An 18,135-nucleotide genomic window follows, 5' to 3' on the forward strand; every position below is an offset into this window, starting at 1 on the left:
TAAATTCCATGGGTTTTTAAATTGTTACAAGCCCAAATAAAATTGCATGCTTGGGAGCTGAAGGGTTGGAGGGAACTTTTTCAACAAACCATGCATGGCATGCTCATGAAACTTTTAACTTTTTACACAACTAAGAAAATTTTCTCCCCTTCTCAACTCACATGCTTTGGCCGAAATTCTCCCATAATTTTCTTCCAAATTTTGCACCTTCAATTGTTGATGAGTGTAATGCCCGAGATTTTATCACTGTAATCAGACATTAGTTAATTGACAGAATTGAGATTTTAGGAGCGAAAGTAAGATGTGAATGGAGAAGCCGAACGCCAGTGCACCATAAGTTTAGCACTCGAATAGAACGTCTGGCGCCCGAGCGGTAGAAAATGACCGCCCGATCGCCAGTGTACAACAAGTATAGTGCTCAGACAGAATGTTCCGCGCCCGAGCGGTAATTTTTAATCGCCCGAGCGCCGCCTAAGATACAAGAAGAATAAGCCATGTGTCCTGGCCATGCAAGATATATGTTAAAAATCTTCATTCCTTCGACTTTCCCAGCCAGAAATTGAGAGAAAAGCTCCGTGCAATCCTTAACCTTCTTCAAAGCTTAGAATTGTGATTGTGAAGGATTCGTTTATCAGAATCTGAACATATTACTGTACTCCTCTTGTCAAGAACTTCCAGAGGACGTAAGTTTTATTACTTTTCAGCATGTTTTGAATCATGATTTGATTTAGATTATATGTTCCTGAGTTTATTGTAATCGTATAATCGAAACCGGATCGAAGAACGGATACCGTATGAAATTGTTATGATTTTCATATTTGATTTGATTGAGATTATACAAATTTGATTTCAGAATGAGCTTGTTATTGATTATGAGTTATGAATTGTATCTGTTGATATTGTATTGCTGGTTACATCGAGATTGTGCCGTTATGCCATTGAAACAGATTAGATTGAGTTCTGATTATATCCAGTATTGGTTGGGTTGTATAGTGATTTTGTATATTTTGAATGTCATTGCCAGATTGAGTATTGACAGGCTTCGAATTCAAGACTTTGACTTCGTCAGATCGACAAGAGAAAGGTATAAATCAATGTTTAACCGGGAAGATACGACTCGAGTTAGATTTGACTTCAGTTTTCCCAAAACCACATACTTATTTGTTATTGCTTTAATACCTTTTTATTCTTTGAATGAATATGATTATTCTATTGATTTATATAAAAGCAGGGAATAGAAGATAGATATCGAGAAAGAGTCATGAGCAGATGTGCCTAGTCATTGGCAGAGGTGCCAAGTCTTTGGCAGAGCCGCCAAGACACTGGATGTTTGGTTTATATCGATGTGCTTAGGAGTAGATCGACTTCTATTGTAGAAATTCGATATAATGTGCCAACGTCCAGAAACCGGGATCCCTAGACTAGAGGAGAGTAGAATCAGAGATTTAGAGTCACGGAGTGTGATTTACATCTTTATATCGATTCATGTTTTTCAGATTATGATACATGTTATTGGTAACTGTTCCATGCTTTTGTATATGTTTATATGATTGCATGTATACGTTCTAATATCCAAGCTTGGTGAACGGTATGGTTTAAGATTTCGTATGTTTATAGACTATTTGGTTAAGTTTAAGTATAGTTTAGATGTTAAGAATTTGGATTTATGATTTATGGTATTGTTGATTATAGATGGTGTGTAGTCATAGTGTAGCGTCGTTACGATTTAATTCATTATAATTCGTATGTTGAGTCAATTGGTATGAGACCAATTGGAATGGTTAGATAAGACATAGAGGTGCAACTTTCATGTTGATAGTGTTGCCAAATTATGAAGAGAAGCGACGTTGCGATTCGATTTTAGTTGCTAAGAATATTGTTGGCTACAGAGGAGAGTGCACCCGCGGTCCATTATGCAGTGCACCCGCGGTGTTTGGGCAGAACCTCCAGCGCACCCGCGGTCCATTGAGCAGCGCACCTGCGGTCATCGTTTTTTGATTTTCGGAAGTGGTACAGTATGTTTAGCGCACCCGCGGTCCAAGGGCTAGCGCACCAGCGGTCGGTGAATAGTAAAGTCGTGTTTTGGAGTTTAAGTGACATAATGCCAGGGTTTGGCTCATTTATCTCATTCTTTTCCCTTCTTCTCGGTTCTTCAGCTCAAGGGAGAGCTAGGGTTCTCATTTCCTTCTTTTATTCCTTTGTTTCAAGCTCCTTGTTGGGTTATTGAAGTGAGAAAAAGATCATTTTGGGTTCAAGAAGCTAAGGTAATCTTGTGGCTTTAGTTATTTCTTGGTTTATGGTGTTGGGGGAAATTATGAGATTATTGATTGTGTTGGTTTTATGGGTTTTATGGTATGGGCTTGTGATTATTAAGTTGTTGATGATTCAATACATGGTTTATTGTTGTAGGATTTGTACCAAGAGATTAGAATCAAGGTTTCCATTGGTTGTAAGTGGAATTCTTTTCTTGTGCTCATATGAATTATATGTATTGTATTTCAATGGTTTTAACATGGTCTTCCCTTCCATTTGATTCATGTTATGTATTGATACATTTTGTTGTATATTAGAGGCATTTTTATAGTCTCAAATATGTAAAAGGAAATGCAAGAGAATAGAGTATTCAAAGTGTTTGTTTTAATGCCAAAGAGATAGTTCAAATGATTTATTGGATTTATAAAGAGATAGTCAGAGATTGCATGCAATTAGTTAATCAACGACCATAGACTTATATCCAACAGAGTAATCGATTTATATCGATGGGATATAGGTACAGAGATAGAGATACTATTGAAATATCAATCCAACAGAGAAAAGAGAAATACCATCGTTATGTTCATGTTCTACTATATTATTCATGTTTAAAGAGTTAGATGATATTTAATGATTTCAAAGTCATGTTTTACAGAGTATGATATGTACAGATTGTTATGTAAGAGTTTAATTTGCTGAGTTTTATACTCATTCCAGTTATTTCATGTGATGCAGATAAGAGCGACGAGCCAGGACGTTGATTGGAGCCGAGGTCATATGCATACAAAGATGGAAGGAACAAAGATATTTTGCTAGCATTTTGACATGATCAAAAATGATATTTTGTATTTTTTTGTAACACTTGATTGATCATGTATATACTTTTGATTTTAAATATGCTTATGTCAAGAAAATTTTAAATCCTTCTTCCTTCTTAGTAAATTTTTAAAATTCTGCTGTTATTTTATAAAATCAGTCGAGGGCGTTACATTTTGTGGTATCAGAGCAACGTTCTTCGGACAAATGCATATGACTTCGTCTACTTTCAACCGTCCGGGTATGTCTTCTTCTACATCTATTTATAGTATTGGTTGATATGTCTTATGTGAGCACATTGGAGGATTTAATGTCTCCTAAGAGAAAGGCTTCGGAGGGTAAGGATAGTTCCTCATCGAGAGTTGTCGACGAGTTCGGAAAATTACTGAAAGAGTGTAAGGCCCGAGATTTTATTACCGTAATCTGAGATTAATCTGAAATGATTTATTTATTAATCGAGATGATTATAAATGGAACGGATCAGACCGGGAGAGCCGAAAGAAGATTTGACATGAGATGTAAGGAGAATTCCTCGCGCACATGCGCGACGTGTTGGGTGCACATGCGCGAGGAAGGCAGAACCTTTCGCGCATATGCGTGACGTAGATGGCGCACATGCGCGGGATGGGCAGAATGTTTGGCGCATTTGCGCGACGTAGATGGGCGCAAGCTGACAGAATGCTGGTTCGAACTACCGGCGCATATGCGCGACTTTGTACGCGCATATGTGCAGAACATGCACGATGCCACTTGCCTTGCTGCATGCCTGGTGTGTATATATATATATAAAAGAACAAGCCAATCTTCAGAAAAAAAAAAGAGGAAGTCGAGAAGCTCCAATTCCTTCGGGTGAGAATTTGAGTGTTACGCAAAATCCGTCCGTTTGTTTTTAAATCCGACTTCAGTACTATGTTCCTATAAACACAGGCTACAATTGGACGTAAGTTTTGTTACGTTTAGACATGATTTGAAATTATGATATTGTCAGAATTAAATATGAATCAGATATGATGTTTCTGCTACAGTAGGCATTGTATAATTGAAGTCAGATTAAAGAATAGACTGGTCATACAATTGTTATGATTTTCAGAGTTGAATTGATTGAGATTTGATATCAGAGTTGAGTTATTACTGATTTTAAGTGTACCGATATTGAGATTAGGAATTGTATTGATACTGATTATGAATTCTGGTAGTATCTTTGTTATGTTGAGATTGACGGGGATATTCGAAACTGTATCGTTATGCCGTTGAAACATCAGTTGATTTAGATTGATCAGATTCAGTAATGACTTCGATTGTATCGTGATATCGTTGATATGAATTATATTGTACCTTGTTAAGATATGGATCAGATTATGTATTGATTTGAGTATTGATCAGAACAAGTCTTGAATTGAGTTATATACTGATATGGTATTTATGTGACTTGTCATTGCCAGACTGGGTATGGATAGATTGGAATACAAGACTTCGTCTTCATCAGACCGAGAAGAGAAAGGTATAAATTGATGTTAATTGGGAGATCGACTTGAGTTTGATTTAACTCGAGTTTCCCTAAACCACATACTCGTATCATATTGTTTGTATACCTTTGTATTTTAATGATTATGTTTATTCTATTGAATTAGGAGTAGAAAGCAGAGAGCTATTGAGTGAGAGTCACTGACAGAGGGGTTAGATTTTGACAGTATAGTCACTGACCCATTGCACATTGTCAGACTAGGCTTAGTCTTGGTAGATACGCCAAGGCACTGGACGTTTGGTGTATCGATATGCTTAAGATACAGAGATTGTTCTTATTGTAGATTATTCGATACAGCTAGACCAAAGCCAGAAATAGGAACGTACTGCCACCGCGACTGGTAGTAGTAGGTGGGAGACTTGTTACGTTCTTATTCATCGGGATTCCAAGATTAGAATGAGAGATGAGTCGAGTCTTAGATATTGAGACTAGAATTTGATTACAGATCCGTATTGATTTATGTTTCGTAGATTAAGATTCATGTTTTATTTACAGACTGGTATTGATACATGTTGTTTGATTATGCTACATGTGATAAGATATAATTCATGCATTTATGTTAATTCAATTAACTGCATGTATACATTATTTATACTGGGATTTATTCTCATCGGAGTATCCGGCTGTTGTCTTGTTTGTATGTGTGCATGACAACAGGTGGGGCAGGATCAGGGTCAAGAGGATGATGAGAGACCGAGATTAGAGTGGTGATTCCGGACTTGGATGTAGACTTGGTTTAATACTGGAAATTAGTAGTTGAACCTTAGACTAGTTTGAATAATTGTTGTACATTATTGTACTTCTATACTGATATGTATATTAGTTAAATTCCATCACGTTCCGCACTTATATTTTAAAAAGAAAAACTTTTAGACCCTGTTTATCTTAATTGATAATTAAATCCCAAAGATGATTAAGAAAATGATAAGCGTCCGGGTCCCCACAACAGGTGGTATCAGAGCGATAGATCCTTTACACTGAGATAGAAGAGAATGAGCGGGGTAGATAGATTGAGTTTTCTTTCCTTGCATGTGATTGCTAGCATGAGAATTATTTTAATGTTGATTGACATTGTGTATGCTATCATGAGATTATGTTTTACTGCTTTAACATACATGTTATCTAATTATCTGATTTGAATTGGTAATATGTATTATTGAATATGAATCAGATTTGATTCTCGATCAGCAGTAAGATGATCAGAGAAAGATTTGGAACAGATTTGTAGTATTTGGGTACTAATGTTTTGATAAGCAGATATACCTCCTAGAAGAATTCCAGAAAGGGGCAGTACGTCGGTTGAACAGATAGATACATCAGAGACTCAGATGGAAATACAGTTGGAAGAGTTTCAGTTATTTCAGCCGCCGATTCTGAGTGGTATCAAGACGTCTGAAGATTGTGAGAATTGGTTTGATGACATAGAAATACTGTTTGACTTACTTGATTATTCAGATGAGCAGAGAATTAAACTTATATTCCACCAGTTACGAGAGACTACCAGGAGTTGGTGGATTACATGTAAAAGTATGCAAGAACAGAGAGGTTTAGTGATTTCGTGGGAAATATTCAGAACTGAATTTTATCGAAGATTTTTCTCAGTTTCGTACCGGGAGGACAAGAAAGCAGAGTTTGAGAGTTTGAGACAAGGTCAACTGAATATTGAAGGATATGTTGCTAAATTCTCTACTCTACTGCGTTTTGCTCCTCATGTAATTGGAAATGATGAAGCTGTAGCGGATCAGTTCATCAGAGAATTGAACTCGGAGATAGTTGCATTGATGAATATGCAGCGACCTTACCATTTTGTTGATGCCTTGAGTAGAGCGAAGAGAGCGGAGGCGAGTCTGATTAGACAACTAAAAAGGGTGTGTGCGATGCAACCCCAGATACAGCAATCCCCTCTCCGATTTGATCGCGGCAGCACGAGTGGAAAGCAAGATTTTCTGAAAGCTCGAAAGAAGCCATTCAAGAAGTTAGGGAGTGGTTCCTCTAGTTCCAGTTGTTCGAGCTCGAGTTATACTGGAGTTTACTGCAGAATGTGCGGAGGAAGACATCCCACGGAGCAATGCCAGGAAGTGACTGGTAGTTGCCATATCTGTCGACAGTTTGGACATTTTGCAAGAGTCTGTCCACAGAGAGTTTCCCGCAGATTTCAGGGAGCTGGATCATCTAAGTGTGGTGATCAAGGAACAGACCCAGGGCACACTTGATGATATAGTAACAGGTACTGATCTTTTACGATTATGTGGCTTATGTATTGATATATATACTAATGCATTTTCTACGATTATCTTTGACCTGAGTTGCATTGATATATGCTATACCTGTTGGGTCTGTATTTACTGTAGTATTGATTCCCTTATTTTTTGGGAAAGAAAGATTGATACTGGAGATTTCTGTGAAATACTGTATACTACATTAAGATGAGAATAAGATTGAGTTAGATTATGATGTACTTGTGTTTTCTGAGTTGACCGCATTATTGATATTAATACCATGAACAAGTAAAGAACTGTTATAGATTCCTTTCAGGAGAATATAAAATTCAGACCATGTATGGCTTATGAGTAAAGATTTCACGGTAAGGATTCTAGATTTAGAATTCCTTTGATATCTGTATTGCCTATGACTCGATTGATACAGAAAGGAGCAGATGGTATCCTTATGTATTCAGTAGATGTACTGAAATCGAGCCTAGCATTGGCAGATTGCCCAGTAATGTACGAATTGGCTGATAATTGCCAGATAAGATTTCAGATTTGCTTTATATCAGAAAAATAGATTTCAGAATTGAATTGATATCAGGTACTGTTTATTGTTTTAGAATTCAATACAGAAGGATATTGAATGTACAGAATGATACAGAATGAATTGAAAGAATTAAAAGATCAGTAGAAGAGTACCGACCAGGAGTTACATCTGATTTAGTGTTTCTCTATGGCATGTTTCAGTATGTTCAGAGATATTCTGATGATTTCATGCTTATTGTATCCATGATATTTTGATATATTTGCAGCATTTGATGGATTGAATCGAAAATCTGAAAATTGTATTGAATACTCTGAGAACTGTGATTATTGTATACAGAAATTATTCAGATATGAATCCTGTTTGAAACAAATTGTATTCAAAGTATGCGATATCTGAAGTTAGTATACCGATTGATTTTGACACAGTTGAGATCATGATCATTGATTGAGAATGATACCGATATCAGAACGATCAAAAATATCAGAAATGTCAGAAATGTCAGAAATTCATTTCGTCTGAGTTTAGTAGATTATCTTGTTCAATGGTTGTTTTGAACTGTTTGAAATTTTTTTAGTTACTAGATCAGTATAGATTAGTGATATTTCGAATGTGATTCGATAGTATCGTGTTCTGAAATCGTAATTGATACAGATTATTGTGAACCGTTGAGATTATATACAGTTCAAACCGAATCAGAGCTGAATTAGAGAATTACAGCAGTTCAGAACGTGATCAGAGTGACAGATATGTGATTTTTACTGTATAAGAATGATTATTTTGTGATGTCTAATGTTTCAGAATTGTACAACAGAATTTGATATCGATAGTCAGAACCGAATACCAGGTAGGTATTTTTCTTTAATTTATATTATTAACTGATCTGTTTGTACCAAATAGTTCGATTCTGAAATTGACAGATAGTGTTAGAAACACACAGTAGTGGATTCAGTTTTCATTTTGGTGACGGAGAATGCATAATATTCGGATAGACAGTTTTGATATAGACAGACTAAATCAGTTATGATAGAATTTGTACGGAAATGTTGGCAGGAATTGTACTGAAATGTCTAAATCGCCAATAAATGAAGACAGAAAGATAGAAATCATAAGATTTATTACAGAATTTGTATATTCTTAACTAGACATGGGGAGTAGATTTCGATGAATTTCGTAATAAGACAACTGCAATACTTTCCAGATTGTGATATGATATGATTGTGATTGACAGATTGTTTAATCTATATCTATTAGTTGTACCAGATAACGTACAAACATGACCAAATGACACAGATCGATGTCAGAGAAATGATCAGAGTAACCAGAAAGCCACAGTAGATTATATCAGATTGTGATTTTGCTTGATTTGGTACTTGTGGCAGAATATACCACAAACTCCTTCGCATACTATCCAGATCTGAGAGATTATGTATAGAGCTATAGTGATGGATGTTAGCACTAGTTAACACGATGCATTGTCACTTGATGCATTCGGCTACAATAAGAATCATCAAATGAGTATTGGGATAGCAACATACAAAGCATCATACAATAAGTACTGCAGATTTCTTTGGTATAAGAATAATGTCTCAAAGATATCTAAGATAAGATCTGATACAGTCAGAATAGAGCAAGAAAAATGAAACTGATTCAGAAGAAAATGAAAATTATTCTGTTGTTGAAAACACAGTAAGATTTTGAGAATAGCAAAGAGATTATTTGAAAGACAGAATCTGATATGAGATTGAGATTTCAGAATGGATTCATTGAGATGAGTTTCTGATTTAAACTCTGTATACATTCTTCTGATATATCTGAATTGAATACGTGCGAGTTCGAGGACGAACTCAGATCTAAGAGGGGGAGAAATGTAAGGCCCGAGATTTTATTACCCTAATCTGAGATTAATCTGAAATGATTTATTTATTAATCGAGATGATTATAAACGGAACGGATCAGACCGGGAGAGCCGAAAGAAGATTTGACATGAGATGTAAGGAGAAGTCCTCGCGCACATGCGCGACGTGTTGGGCCACATGCGCGAGGAAGGCAGAACCTTTCGCGCATATGCGCGACGTAGATGGCGCACATGCGCGGTATGGGCAGAATGTTTGACGCATATGCGCGAGCTGACAGAATGCTGGTTTGAACTACCGGCGCATATGCGCGACTTTGTGCGCGCATATGCGCGCAACGTGCCGAACATGCACGATGCCACTTGCCTTGCTGCATGCCTTGTGTGTGTATATATATATATATAAGAACAAGCCAATCTTTAGAAAAAAAGAGGAAGTCGAGAAGCTCCAATTCCTTCGGGTGAGAATTTGAGTGTTACGCAAAATCGTCAGTTTGTTTTTAAATCCGACTTCAGTACTGTGTTCCTATCAACGCAGGCTACAACTGGACGTAAGTTTTGTTACGTTTAGACATGATTTGAAATTATGATATTGTCAGAATTGAATATGAATCAGATATGATGTTTCTGCTACAGTAGGCATTGTATAATTGAAGTCAAATTAAAGAATAAACTGGTCATACAATTGTTATGATTTTCAGAGTTGAATTGATTGAGATTTGATATCAGAGTTGAGTTATTACTGATTTTAAGTGTACCGATATTGAGATTAGGAATTGTATTGATACTGATTATGAATTCTTGTAGTATCTTTGTGATGTTGAGATTGACGGGGATATCGAAACTGTATCGTTATGCCGTTGAAACATCAGTTGATTTAGATTGATCAGATTCAGTAATGATTTCGATTGTATCGTGATATCGTTGATATGAATTATATTGTACCTTGTTCAGATATGGATCAGATTATGTATTGATTTGAGTATTGATCAAAACAAGTCTTGAATTGAGTTATATACTGATATGATATTTATGTGACTTGTCATTGCACGACTGGGTATGGACAGATTGGAATACAAGAATTCGTCTTCATCAGATCGAGAAGAGAAATGTATAAATTGATGTTAATTGGGAGATCGACTTGAGTTAGATTTAACTCGAGTTTCCCTAAACCACATACTTGTATGGTATTGTTTTTATAGCTTTGTATTTTAATGATTATGTTTATTCTATTGAATTAGAAGTAAAAATCAGAGAGCTATTGAGTGAGAGTCCCTGACAGAGGGGTTAGATTTTGACAGTATAGTCACTGACCCATTGCACATTGTCAGACTAGGCTTAGTCTTGGTAGATACGCCAAGGCACTGGACGTTTGGTGTATCAATATGCTTAAGATACAGACATTGTTCTTATTGTAGATTATTCGATACAGCTAGACCAAAGTCCAGAAATAGGAACGTACCGCCACCGCGACTGGTAGTAGTAGGTGGGAGACTTGTTACGTTCTTATTCATCGGGATCCCTAGATTAGAATGAGAGATGAGTCGAGTCTTAGATATTGAGACTAGAATTTGATTACAGATCCGTATTGATTTATGTTTCGTAAATTACGATTCATGTTTTATTTACAGACTGGTATTGATACATGTTGTTTGATTATGCTACATGTGATAAGATATAATTCATGCTTTTATGTTAATTCAGTTAACTGCATGTATACATTATTTATACTGGGATTTATTTTCACCGGAGTATCCGGCTGTTGTCTTGTTTGTATGTGTGCATGAAAACAGGTGGGGCAGGATCAGGGTCAAGAGGATGATGAGAGACCGAGATTAGAGTGGTGATTCCGGACTTGGATGTAGACTTGGTTTAATACTGAAAATTAGTAGTTGAACCTTAGACTAGTTTGAATAATTGTTGTACATTATTGTACTTCTATACTGATATGTATATTAGTTAAATTCCATTACTTTCCGCATTTATATTTTAAAAAGAAAAATTTTTAGACCCTGTTTATCTTAATTGATAATTAAATCTCAAAGATGATTAAGAAAATGATTATCGTCCGGATCCCCACAAAGAGCAAGCTAAGGTTCACAGTGAACATATTCAACAGTTTTTCCGTTTGCAAGGTTCAGGTCAGGGTAGAGGCCAAAGGAGAGGCCAAGTGGTTCAAGCAGTTGGGACTGATGGGATCTTTACTGCTTTTAAGAGGATGGATCCGCCTGAGTTTGCAGGAAGCATTGATCCATTTGTGGCTTTAGAGTGGATTAAAGCACTTGAGGCGATATTTGATCATCTCAGGTATGAAGACAAGGACAGAGTTGATTGTTCAGTATTCATGCTAGTTAAAGCTGCACGTATTTGGTGGAATGCTACCAAGGTAAGTGTTTATGTTCCGGCATTGAAGTGGCAAGATTTCACGGATCTGTTCTACGACAAGTATTTCCGGATGCACTTCGAGCTCGGAAGGTGACTGAGTTTTTAGATCTTCGACAGGGAGGTATGAATGTTGACGAGTACATTTTGAAGTTTGAGGAGGGCTTTCTGTTTGCTCCATATATTGCCTCCAATGACAAAGACAAGGGTGCTCATTTCATTAGAGGACTTCGAGCAGAGATCAGGAGGGACATTAATATGTCTAAGGCGGTGACATTTAAAGAGATTGTGGCTTAAGCATTGTTAGCTGAGCAAGACGAGAAGGATATTGCTAGAGAGAGACGGGCGAGGCAGCAGGCTATTGTTAAAAGTGGTCAAGGTTCGAGCCAAAGATGGAAAGGCAGTTTCAAAGGGAAAGGCATGATAGAGCCGAGTTCTAAAGCACCGACAGTCCCATTTGATCCAGAGAAGCCGTTGTGTCCCAAGTGCAATAGGCATCATAGGGGTGAGTGCAGGTTTGGTACTCATACGTTCTACCGATGTGGTACTGCAGGCCATATCGCCAAGGACTGTCCGAGAAGATCGAGTAAAGAGAAGGTGTAGGGTCGCATCTTCACCATGAGGAAGGAAGGTATTAATCCTGATTCTTCTGTGATCTCTAGCACTATCTTAATTTCAGGCAGAGTAGCTACGACATTGATTGATACAGGTGCTACTCATTCTTTTATGTCTGAACTATTTTTGAGATCTTTAAGTCTAGTTCCTTCTGTTCTTCCCCTCCAGTTTAATGTTGTATTTCCTTCTGGGGATGTGTTATGCCCAACGTCTATTATGTATGCGTGTTCTGTTCAAATTGATGAGCAAGTGGTTTATGCAGACCTGATTGTTATTCCGATGGTTGCGTTTGATATTATACTTGGCATGGATTGGCTATCGACTTACCGTGCAGTGATTGATTGCGTTGCCAAGACTATGAAATTTGCATATGATGGAAATAAGAAAGGTATGCTCGCCAGTGCAGGTACTTCGCTGGTCCTACATTTTATTTCATGTCTTGAGGCTAAGAAGTTGTTGTGTCGAGGTTGTGATGGGTTTTTGGCTTCGATTGTGTGGGGACCCGGACGCTAATCATCTTCTTAATCATCTTTGGGATTTAATTATCAATTAAGATAAACAGGGTCTAAAAATTTTTCTTTTTAAAAATGTAAGTGCGGAACGTAATGGAATTTAAATAATATACATCTCAGTATAAAAGTACAATAATGTACAACACTTATTCAAACTAGTCTAAGGTTCAACTACTAAATTTCAAGTATTAAACCAAATCTACAATATGTCCGGAATCACCACTCTAACTCATCTTCTCTCATCATCTTCTTGACCCCGATCATGCCCCACCTGTTGTCATGCACACATACAAAACAAGACAACAGCCGGATACTCCGGTGAGAATAAATCCCAGTATAAAACATGGTAGACATGCATGTACACAATATAAATCATAAAGCATACTATCATGCATAAAATTAATAGCAAAAGATTTCATAGTCTATGAAACTAAATCAAAATAAGCATGCAGTAACAATAGGTTCCATAATCTCTGAAACCAAAATAAAATAAGCACGCAACTCAATTCAATTCATATCTTGACTCAACTCAACTCTAACTCTAGGGATCCCGGTGTGAATAAGACGTCACTGTCTGTCACCTACCCTCCCAATCGGGGTGACTGTACGTCTTATTCCTAGACTTCGGCCCTGTTTGTATCGAATATCTACAATCGTAGTGACTCTGATCCGTAACGTCGATACCACCGAACATGTAGTAATTTGCCGAATCTACCAAATGACTTTCCTATCTCAAATGATTGAATATAAATCTATAAACAAAACATAATCATATAAAAAGATAGACAACAATTCTAATATGTGATTTTGTTGGGAAACTCAAATTGAATCTCATTTGAGTTGTATCTTCCCCAAACAAAACATGAATTATACCTTTGTCTTCCCGGTCTGACGAAGACGAAGTCTTGTATTCCAATCTGTCCATACCCAGTGTGGCAATGACAATCGCATAAATACAATATCAGTATATAATTCGATTCAAAACCTGTTCTGATCAATACTCAAATCAGTATATAATCTGATCCATATATGAAGAAGGTACAATCTAATTCATATCAACGATATCACAATACAATCGAGATCATTACTGAATCTGATCAATCTAAATCAACTGATTTTTCGACGGCATAACAATACAGTTTCGATAACCCCGTCAATCTCAACATCGCAAGTATAATACCAGAATTCATAATCTCAATATCAGTACACTTAAGATCAGTAACAACACAACTCTGATATCAAATCCAAATCAATATCTTTTGAAAATCATAACAATTGCATAAACAATCTATTCTTCAATCTGACTTCAATTATACGATGTTTACTGTATCAGAAATACCATATATGATTCCTAACAAATTCTGACAATATCATAATTTCAAATCGTGTCTAAACGTAACAAAACTTACGTCCAGTTGTAGCTGTCAACGACAGGAGTACAGTACCGTGTCCGAATTTAAAAACAAACGGACGGATTTTACGTAACACTCAAATTCTCACCCGAAAGGACTTGGAGCTTCTCGACTTCCTCCTCTTTCTTCTGAAGATTGTCTTGTTCTTATATATATATATACCTACACGTCGCATATAGAGACCAAGTGTCAAACTTTCCTTCTGCATGACTCGCGCATATGCGCGCCTAAGCCCCGCGCATATGCGCGAGATTTATTATCTCGACGCTTGTGTCTCAACCGCTCGCGCATATGCGCGCCCATCGTCGCACATATGCGCGAGACCTACTATCTCGTGCATCCAATTATTCGCGCATATGCGCGCCTTCAGCCGCGCATGTGCGCCGAACTCTCTGGACGTTCCGCACATGTGCGCGCATGGTTCTGTCTTCCTCACGCATGTGCGCCCATACATGTCACGCATGTGCGCGGGGACTCTTCTTGCACCTCATGTCAAATCTTCTTTGGGCTCTCCCGGTCTGATCCGTTTCGTCTATAATCATCTCAATTAATAAATAAATCATTTCAGATTAATCTCATATTACAGTAATAAAATCTCGGGCCTTACAGATTGTTGATATGGATAGAATTGTGAAGTTTAATATTGATGATATTGATGTTGTGAGAGAGTTCCCTGATGTATTTGAGGATGATGTGCCGGGTTTACCGCCGAACAGAGATGTAGAGTTTATGATCGATTTAGTCCCCGGGACGGTTCCTATTTCCAAAGCTCCATACAGAATGGCCCCGACAGAGATGAAAGAATTGAAGACGCAGTTGCAGGATATATTAGATAAAGGTTTTATACGGCCGAGTTCTTTGCCTTGGGGAGCTCCGGTTCTTTTTTTCAAGAAGAAAGACGGGTCTTTGCGGCTGTTAATTGATTATAGGGAAATCAACAAAGTGACGATTAAGAATAAATATCTGTTGCCACGAATAGACGACATTTTTGAACAACTGTAGGGAGCTACAGTGTTTTCGAAGATTGATATGCGATCTGGCTATTATCAGTTGAAATTTAGGGAGTCTGATATCCCTAAGACGGCGTTCCGGACCGGGTATGGTCATTACGAATTTCTTGTTATGTCGTTCGGTCTGACTAATGCTCCTTCAGTCTTCATGGATCTTATGAACCGAGTGTTCAAGCCGTATTTGGATAGCTTTGTCTTTGTTTTCATCGATGATATATTGATTTATTTGAAGACCAGAGAGCTTCACGCAGAGCACCTCAGAGTTGTTCTTCAGTTGTTGAGAGAGAAAAGGCTGTATGCTAAGTTGAAGAAATGTGAGTTTTGGTTGGAGCAGATTTCTTTCTTAGGCCATGTTGTCTCGAAGGATGGTTTAGCTGTTGATCCAGCAAAAATCGAGGCGATACAGAAGTGGCCTATTCCTACCACTGTATCCGAGGTACGCAGTTTTCTTGGTTTGGCGGGTTATTATCGTCGTTGTATTTCAGACTTTTCCAAAATTGCCCTGCCGTTAACCAATCTGACGAGGAAGACTGTTAAGTTTGAATGGTCCAATGAATGCCAAAGTGGATTCCAAGAGTTGAAAGATAGGTTGACGACAGCTCCGGTACTTGCATTGCCTAGTGGTACAGAGGACTTTGTTGTTTACACGGATGCGTCGAAGAAGGGCCTCGGTGCAGTAATGATGCAATGTGGAAAGGTTATAGCTTATGCTTCTCGTCAGTTGAAAGATTACGAGAAAAATTATCCTACGCATGATCTGGAACTTGCAGCTGTGGTATTCGCCCTGAAAATCTTGAGACATTATTTATATGGCAAAAGTGTGAAATTTTCACGGACCACAAGAGTTTAAGGTATTTGTTTTCTCAGAAAAAACTCAATATGCGGCAGAGACGGTAGTTAGAGCTTGTCAAAGATTATGATGTGATGATTAGTTACCACCCTGGGAAGGCGAATGTTGTAGCGGATGCATTGAGCCATAAGTCGAGTTCATCTTTGAGTTCTATGATCCAGAGACCGTTGTTATTAGACTTGCAACGAGAAGAGATAGTTTTGGTAATACCGGGAACCATTGCTCGCTTTTCAGCGTTGGTCATTTGGGCTACATTGACGGATAGAATTCGTTGAGAGCAGGCCAATGATGTAAAGTTGACAGAAATGAGAGCCAGAGCAAAAGAGAGAGGTAATTCAGAGTTTGGGATGAATAAAGATGGTTTGATGACATTCAGAGGCCTTATATGTATTCCTACTGGTGATGATATTCGGCGAGACGGCTTGACAGAGGCACATACCGCGCCATATTTGATACATCAAGGTAATACTAAGATGTATCAGGATTTTCGTAGACTCTATTGGTGGCTAGGTATGAAGAAGGATATTGCCATGTTTATTTCTCAGTGTCTCACTTGTCAGCAGGTGAAAATCGAAAATCACCTACTGGATCATTTCATTCATTGCCGATTCCTCAATGGAAATGGGAGCACATTACAATGGACTTCGTGATTGGTCTTCCAAGAACGCAGAAAGGTTATAACTCTATTTGGGTTATTGTTGATCGATTGACCAAGTCAGCGCATTTTCTCCCAGGAAAGACAACGTATTCCATGAACCAGTATACCGAAGAGTACATAGCAGAGATTGTCAGACTTCATGGTGTTCCTTTGTCGATCGTGTCTGATCGTAACCCTAGATTTACTTCAGAGTTTACATAGAGCCTTTGTGAGAACCCAGATTTTTTTGAAGCAAAGCACCTCAAAAAGTTTGGAAAGTAGCTCAAAAAGAAGCCGAGGCAATGCAAAACCTTGAGATTTGAGGGTACGTCGCTCGGAAGAGGAAACCCTCAGCTCAAGGAAGCTCCAAGATTCTTGGAAAAGAAACCCTCAGCTCAAAAGCTTAAACCCTCAACTCAAGGAAGTTCATTCATTCTTGGGGAGAAAACCCCTAGCTCATTAGGTCTATCTTTCAGCTCGAAGAAGCTCAGCCAAGCTTGTCCTAACAAGACTGATAGGATCGATTGACGTGTCAAGAGTGTTTAGAAGGGGGGGTTGAATAAACACTCTCAATTAATATTGGTCTTATCGAATTTTTTAGTTCAGTTTAGTGACAAAATGATTCTCGGAATCTTGTTGGTCAATATCAATCAGTTAAACTGAGGTAGTTGCGGAAGGTAACTAACTGACAGATAGAATACAGAACTAAAATAAAATACACAAGGATTGTTTCTGGATGTTAGGAGAATTCAATTACACCTACGTCACCCCTTCTATCACAAGGATAGGATTTCCACTAAAAGACTTTGATCTAATACAACACTTGTACAGACCAACTTCAGTTAGGACTTACCCACTGCCTAAATTGAAACTCTTAGTATTACAAAATGATCTCTGTGCGTAACTGATCTTAGCACTATTGAATTAACAAATATTACAGAGTGCTAGTTTGCTCAACTTGTAGCCTTGATTGCTACGAATAAATCAAGTAAGAGTGAGCTGAGATTTTGACAGAGTAATAGCAAGTTTTGAATGATGTATCGTCACTTCTTCTTTTTCTTCTGCAATATTTATACTCTTCTTTTCCAACGGTAATCTTGAGATAAATTTGAATCTTTGTATCCGTTGGTTTCCACTTGATTATTCCTTCGATATTGTTTGCTTCATTTATTGTAATTCGGCGTTTTAATTGCTTTGTCCGGAATGCGTTGTTTTAAGTATTCTTGGTTGTTGTGCGGTGCTCTTGTAATCTGTTATGTCTTCTTTGTTCTTTCCCGAGACATCTTCAGTTGAGAGACTTTGAGGCATTCGGCTGAATGTTTTAACTGATCAGTTCCAACTTATCAGTTTACTCTGTATCATTGTATCAGCTGATTTCAGTTGATAAGTTCAGTTGCCGAATTTGCTTGCACGTATCAGTTGATGATTGATTCATGTTTTGTCAAACTCCAGAATCTAGTTTCCAACAATTTCCCCCTTTATGGTGTTTGACAAAACCAAGTGATTTTAGATCGAAT

The sequence above is a fragment of the Primulina tabacum genome, chromosome 2, assembly GCF_025594145.1.
Source record: "Primulina tabacum isolate GXHZ01 chromosome 2, ASM2559414v2, whole genome shotgun sequence".
In the NCBI taxonomy this organism is placed as follows: domain Eukaryota; kingdom Viridiplantae; phylum Streptophyta; class Magnoliopsida; order Lamiales; family Gesneriaceae; genus Primulina; species Primulina tabacum.